We start from the raw sequence: 7,307 nt of genomic DNA on the forward strand, positions 1-7,307 counted from the left end.
GGTTAGCTTTCCGCCCTCTTCCGTTCTTGGGAGGGGGTCCTGCACCCCGTCCTCCTTGTTTCTTATTTCGTTAGAACTGTGCTCTTTCTCCTGACGGGTTAGTACTTATCCTGGCTCTGCGGGCTGGGGGTGTGTGATGAAAGGGGGATGCAGCTGGACCCGCTGGTGGAGGGGGGGGTGTGCCTTTGGGCCCCTTCCTAATCTCGAGTCAGGCCAAAGGAGGGCTGGCAACACAGGGACGGAACAAGTGAGTGAGTAACTATAGATTTGTGCCTTATGTAGGGCTTTATTTCTGTGTTGTCTTTGCTCATCTCCTTCCCTTGCTTTTTGGGCAGGGGTTAGGGCAGCCGTGTCACAGTTACAGAATTTACTGACAATAACATCTGGGCAGCAACAGTAGGTTACTTGAGGGCATGGCAAGGAATGAACCATTCTCTCTGTTAAACTCCTCCACCTAGTCCTTTCTCACCGCTGATTATGTGTGCTTGCTGAGAACTGGAAGTCAGGGTAGGGCTTTGCAATTGGGCTGGCTTAGGTGATTTTTAAAAACAAGAAAGAAAGCTCTTCTGTGTTTGTTTCTGTTGCTGAAGAAAATCACAGCAGGAGAGTGAAGTGGTAGAAACCTTTCTGCAAGAAACTGAGTGTAGAAAGGCACCTGGTGCACCTTTGAGCTTGATGGCAGGGATCTGAATTCTGTGATGTGAAATAAAGTTAAAAATCTGTGCTGAAATGTCTGCAGTGCTGTTGAATGCCACCTGGGAGTTGCTCAGGGTGAACCTGGTTCGAAGCTTCTCTCTTGTAGGTGTGTTAACATCAGGAGCACGGATGTGCAGAGCCCTCTTGGCCATTGTCAAAGGAACAGGCAGTCCCGTGGAACAGAAACTTCAGATTCGGTGTGGAGCTATGTGTAAGGGGAAGCTCACGAGTGCCAGCCTGCTTGTCTCTAGCTACCACGCAGCAATTGGTCCCTAGTCATCTCAATTAGAGTAAATGCTGAAAGCCTATAATAGAGCAGCCCATCAAGGCGATAGCCACTGAGGCGGTGGTGGCTGCTGAAATGGAGGGGCTGTCCTGGCCTGAGAGCAGCTGTTTTTTTCAAGGAGAGAAATTGGAGCTGGATGTGTGTGAAGGGAAGGGAGGGGGAGGATGTGCAGGCCTGGAGCAGCAGCACTTGCTTGCCGTTGAAGCGGAGCCCTTCCTGACAAACGGCAGCGACTCAGCCTTCTTAGGCTTTGCTTATTTAATATTTACAAGGCCCTTGTAGCAATTCCCTCGGTTATAGCACGTTCTCTAGTGGAATCTGGGTTTGGATTCCTACCTGGCTGACTCAGTATTTATACCTGGGCCCAATCTCTCTGTGGTGGTTTGACTTAACTTGTTTAAAGAATTTATTTTTATCCTTACCCTAGGTAACTTGAAAGCAAGCAAGGCTAAATCACTATGCAGCATTAATCATGTTTTGGGACTCCTGGAGGGGTTACATGGAGAAACTGGATTAACTGGTGTAAACCAATTTTGATGCAGAGTCTGGAAAGTGAGCCAGCTTTTTCTGTTTATAACCTCAGCCTTTTTTTTTTTTCTGTTTATATACCTTTATGTCTTGGTAACTTAAAGGAGGTGGGGAAGAGTGGGAATTGGGCAGGCTGTATTCTGCTTTGCTGTAGTTGTAGTTTTACCATTGCATTGATTTAAAAATGTTTATAATAATAAAAACAAAGGCATAGGACTTCAGAAATTTAGGGTATTTCACTTGCGTTGTTTTGGCCAGTCCTCAAAAAAACTCCTGGTGCCATGGCTTGCAAAAGGATTTGGGAGGGACTTTGGAGTTACAGGCTTGCCACTATAATCTCCAGAAGCTAAGGGAAAACACAACCAAAAATATCTTGTCTGTTACCATAAGCTATTATTTATTAATTTATTTTATTTTTTTCCTTTTAGTTCTTCCAGTTTTTAAAGCTACTGTTTCATAACTTAGGAGCAGATTTTTGATGTTTAAGATTTCTTCCATGGACTTCTATTTCTTGGATGTTTTCCTCATAGAATGCCATTTTTTGGTATGTTTTGTATTTGTTGCTGGTGTCCCCCTAGTGATACTGATCATAGTAATATAGTATGCTGATTAGTAGTGCTTGAGAAATCTATGTATCATAGACTATTAATACTTTGTTAATAATTAGTATTGCTAGTATTACTATTAATAGTAATGCTTACTTGCAATTTCAGTAATGTTCAGTACCAGGACTTGGAATAGGTTCTTCATGAAAGAATACAACTTTATATATTTTATTAATCTTTTTTATTCATCTTTGTCTCTTACTTGGTTAAAGCACATGAGCAGGACTCTGAAAGACCTGTGCTCTGAGCTCAGGTTTGCAACAGCCTCATATGACCTTGGTAAAAGAGAGGCCAAGTGGCTTGTCCCCTTTATGAGATGACAGATTGGCGACACTCAGTGTTGTATTTGTGTATTTCATAAGTACTGAATGGAAGGTGCTAAAGGAAATACCAGTAATACCCACTTATATGCTGGTGTTCTGTTGGAGCCTTTCATTGATTTTATTTCGGGTACCGTCTGCTCACTTGTAGCCCATTGTGTCCTCTTTGCTTTTCAGAGAAGACCTAGTTTGGACTTGTACTATTTTTCATACAGCTTCCCTAAACAGGTTATGTTCATTAAAGTGAGAGCCAGGATGAAAGGTTGTCAAGTAACTCCTTTGCAATTACTTAAGGTTTGTATTTTACAAAAATCATACAAAGGGTTTCTCGATTTTGCTCTAACATGGAAGTCCACACTCTTTAATTTTGGCTGTCTAACCTGGCAGTTTTTTGGAACTCCTGGTCCACCAGGAGCTCCTGCAGTCTTGTTTCACAGCTGTGGTACTCTCAGCCCCTTCCTCCGAACCAGCTGCTTCTCAGTGCTGCAGAGACTAAACAGTGACTAAAGGCAGATAGATTAGAGGTGATACCGTCTGATGCTTAAGATCTCATGGCTTGCTCATCTTGCTTTTACTGCATCATAACTATTTTGCTGAGCATACAGTTTTATTTATGTTCTCTCTAGATTGTAAACTTTTAAGATAGGTTATGTGAACAACTTTGCACAGTTCCCTTGGATGGAGTTGTTTCTACTCTCACTTCTCTTGAAATCCTCTTCTTTTTTCTGGTTTGTTGGTTTTTTGTTTTTTTTTTTTTTGTTTTGTTTTTTTTGGGCCAGCTGTCCTTGTGAAAGCTGCAAGATACTGGAGCTTCTTTTGAAGGTGATTTTGTCAAACTTTTTCCCTCTCTTCCTTTTCCCTGGCTTCTTAAATCGGTCTTCCATCAGATGAGCTTGGAGGAGTCCTTAACCTGAGTGAGTGTAGCTTTTTGCATTAAAAACAATGGAATGTTTCCTGTATTGAGAGAGCTTTGATCTGTCTTGAAACTTAAGGTTTGCCTGAAGTAATACTCATATTTTGAACTTTATAGTTTTGATATTTTTTTTTTACATTATCAAGCAGGCAACACAGTTTATTCCAGATCTGCAGAAGATACAACAGAATTTATGTTACAGAATAATTTAGTATTTGAATCCAAAGTTAAATGAAGAAAACGAAAATACTTTCTTAACCTTCAGATTTGAATCATCAGGTTGCACTTCTGTTAACGTGGTTTAATGGGAGAATAAGAGTCTGTCTTAGTATATTAGGCAGCCCTGTGGTTGAAGGTGTAAAATTTGAATTCATTAGCTATGATCATATTCCTAAATATTTTTAATGGTTAGATGTAGAGGAGGAAGTCTTTCTGCATTTTTACTGTGTGTAGTGTAGGTTTAATCTAGAACATTTAGTCAAAAGAAATACAGCTGTTGTTCCTCGAAGTAGGATGATGCTTTAGAGACCATACCAAGATTGTTTTTTAGCAAAGAAAGTGAATTCTTTTTCTACTGTCTTTGTTCCGTTAAGTGTTTCGAGGATGGTAGATACAATAATATATAATGAAGCATATGGCTTCTGAAAACTTCGTTTCCTCTTTCTGTTTGGTTTTAAATATTAACTGAATAATGCTTTTTCTGTGGTAAACACTTGACCTATATCTTATACTATCACATTGTCCTTGTCCCTGTTTCCCTGGCGGCTGTTGCTGGTTTATTTTCCTTTTTTTTTTCTTTCTGTGTTTACATTCTTCCTTGATTTTCAAACTTGCATGTTGTCTTAGATGCAGTTTCAACAGCATGAATCTGAAAGGAATCCTGGTGGTAGGCTGATTGTAATATTTTGTATTCAAGAAATTCTGGTCCATGCTTTTGATGGGCTGTACCCTGAGGGACAGATGTTTTCTCTTACTAGCCTTTTATTTCATCTTTCAGTCACACGTTCTTCAGATCGGTGACTTGTGATCCATTTTGAGACCGACATAAGGAGGACCTGAGTTGCTGATGTTAACTTTGGGTGACTAAATGTGATGAGGGTGTGCAGTACTGCACTTCCCAGTCTTGTACTTCATTTTCTTTTATTAGCCACTGAATGAATTTGAGTGTTTTGAACATGGGGTAAGTGCTAAGGGGTAGCTGTCTGAAATGCAGTTTAGAGAAAGATTGAAATAGTGTTACGAGCTTGGCAAAGGCAAGTTAATGAGTATGCAAAAGCATTATTGTTTTTGGTTTTGTTTTTTTCCCTTCAGAGTTTGAGAAAACCTGATACATGTCCTCAGCCTGTTGGCTTTCCATGCTGCTTCTTGATGTCCAGATAGCAGCCATGCCCAGGAGCTTTTCTTTGCATCTTGGGAAAAGACGCCTATTATCTTCCTTGAGTAGTTCTCTGTTACCACTGCAAGTATGAAGCATCTTGCAGCTTTATGCCTGTACTCCAGTTTTAATTGTTTACCACTTTTTTGATGTAGTAGTGTCTGTTGCTGGGTATAGAGTTCCAGTGACTTTCACCCTACCTGGTGTAATTAAAGATGGACAGATAGATAGGCATTCGCTTGATTTTCTTTTGTGTCTGAGCAGAAATGCTAGAGCTTCAAGAGTTGTCCCTAATGAGGCTTGTGGGGCATTTTTAATAACAGCTTTTCTTTTAGATGACTTGCCTTTTACTTCATTTAATGATAGACTATCTGAGGTTGGTAGGGACGTCTGGAGGTCATCTTGTTTCCCTCTGCTCAAGCAGAGCCACCTACAGGAGGTTGCCCAGGACCATGTCTGCATGTCCTTTGAGTATCTCCAGAAATAGAGACTCCACCACCTCACTGGGCAGCCTGTGCCAGCAGACGGTCACATTCAGAGTGAAAAAGCATTTCCTGATACTCAGATGAGCCTCTTGTGTTTCACTCTGTACGCATTGTCTCTGGTCCTGTCACTGGGCACCACTGAAAAAAGCCTGGTTCTGTGTACCTTCCCTTCAGGTATTTAGATGCACTGATGAGAACCCCCCCTAGAAAGCTTTCTTCTCTAGGTTAAACTACTTGACATAGTCAAATCTGTAGTCCTTCAGGCAATCTCAAGGCCATATGTTCTTACATGCTTCTGAGAAGGAGATGGATTAAGGATTGAATTTAGCAGGGGTGATGGTAACAGTAATTCATGGCTCTTGATAGGTGGAGAGGTGGGTGGTTTTGGGATATGTGTTTAGAGAAAGTGCCGTGAAAATGCAGTAAGATGCGTGTTTCAAATCCAAATAATTTCTGTGCTTGCAAATAAGAAGTAATTTGCTGTCTTTACTCTAGCTGCAGACTATAATTCACCAGTTCTGTGAGGGAAGAAACAGGTCAAACATGATCATAGGGCTGGAGCACCTCTTTTCTATGAAGAAAGGCTGAGAAAATTGGGGTTGTTAGCTGGGAGAGAAGGAGGCTCTGAGGGGACCTTATAGCAACCTTCCAGTACCTAGTGGGGACCTACAAGAGATCTGGAGAGGGACTTTTTACAAGGTCTGGTAGGGATAGGACAAGGGGGAATGGGTTTACATGGGAAGAGGGTAGATTTAGATAACATACAAAGTAGTTATTTACTGTGCGGGTGCTGAGGCACTGGCACAAGGTGCTCAGGGAAGCTGTGGCTGCCCCATCCCTGGCAGTGTTCAAGGCCAGGTTGGACACAGGGGCTTGGAGCAACCTGCTCTAGTGGAAGGTGGATGAGCTTTAAGGTCGCTTCCAACCCAAACCATTCCAAGATTCTATTATTTGACTGTATTATTTGTTCGTCTGATAGTGATAAAATTGCTCAAGTCCTGTGTATGTTGCGTGTAGTAAATTATACAGTGAATTATGAAGTACAGTGACGTATGAGATATGGTGAGAGTGAAACCAAAACTTTGCAGAATTACACAAGTCCTGCTAAATTAGGATTGAACTCCATCAGCCTATTTTTCCTATTGCAAGTCTGACCCCCTTCCCGCAAATCCCCAGGACCCCCATAACTGCAGAGAAAAGTTAACATGGACTTAAATGATTAAAGTTATGTCATAGTTAGGGATATTGAATCTACGAAGTGCTGGAACTGCTCTTTTAGTACAGCCCTCTGAAATGAAACATCAGTGGGATTCAGTTTTGCTAGGAAACCTTCCTCAAATATTTATATGACTTATCTCCCTTGCTGATGCTGTTGATTGCTAGGGAGTGCTTTCGAGTACTTCAGTCATGTGAGAGAGGGAAGTGAAAATGTGTAATTTCTGTATTCTCAACGAACAAATACATTAAAATAACTGATCAGCAGAAGGCATCCTAAGCATTTCTCTATTTATGAAATGATCCACCTGTTATAAAATAGGATAAAATGTAGGGCAAGAAACCACAGAACCATCCCTTTTCAGTTGACTTTAATATCTAAGCAAAAAATCAAGCACAAAAACATTGAGTGAAGTGTTTTACCTGGCAGGCCAGAACAAGCAGGTTTTGAGCATTTGAGTCAGACTGAGGTAACTGAAAAGTTTTCCACCTAGCAAAAACCAAATAGCTGTTTGGGATTGGACCTGAATGTAGGAGAGAACAAATGAAAGAGTTTGACAACTGGAGTTGGCATTGTTTTCCTCACCAGGACTTTATTAAGGAGTGGTGGGTGGCCGGGAACTGGTTTTATGGTTGTAGGTCCTCTTTATTGACCCACTGTGGTTGAAAATCTGACATGCAACTCTTCCTCCCCTTCCAGTTGCTTCACGGTATTAGAGAAAAGTTAGGATATGTTGTGAGCATGCTGTTTTGGCGGTACATTCTTTCCTTCAGTCAACGCAGGTCCTAATGCAGTATGGAGGGGGAGAGGGACAGAGTAAGGTGCCTGTGGAGGAGCAGGAGGAGGTTGTGGCTTGGGGGTAGTTACAAGGACAGATTTGGGG

This window comes from Nestor notabilis, unplaced genomic scaffold (genome assembly GCF_000696875.1).
Source record: "Nestor notabilis isolate BGI_N333 unplaced genomic scaffold, ASM69687v1 scaffold2312, whole genome shotgun sequence".
NCBI classification, from domain to species: domain Eukaryota; kingdom Metazoa; phylum Chordata; class Aves; order Psittaciformes; family Psittacidae; genus Nestor; species Nestor notabilis.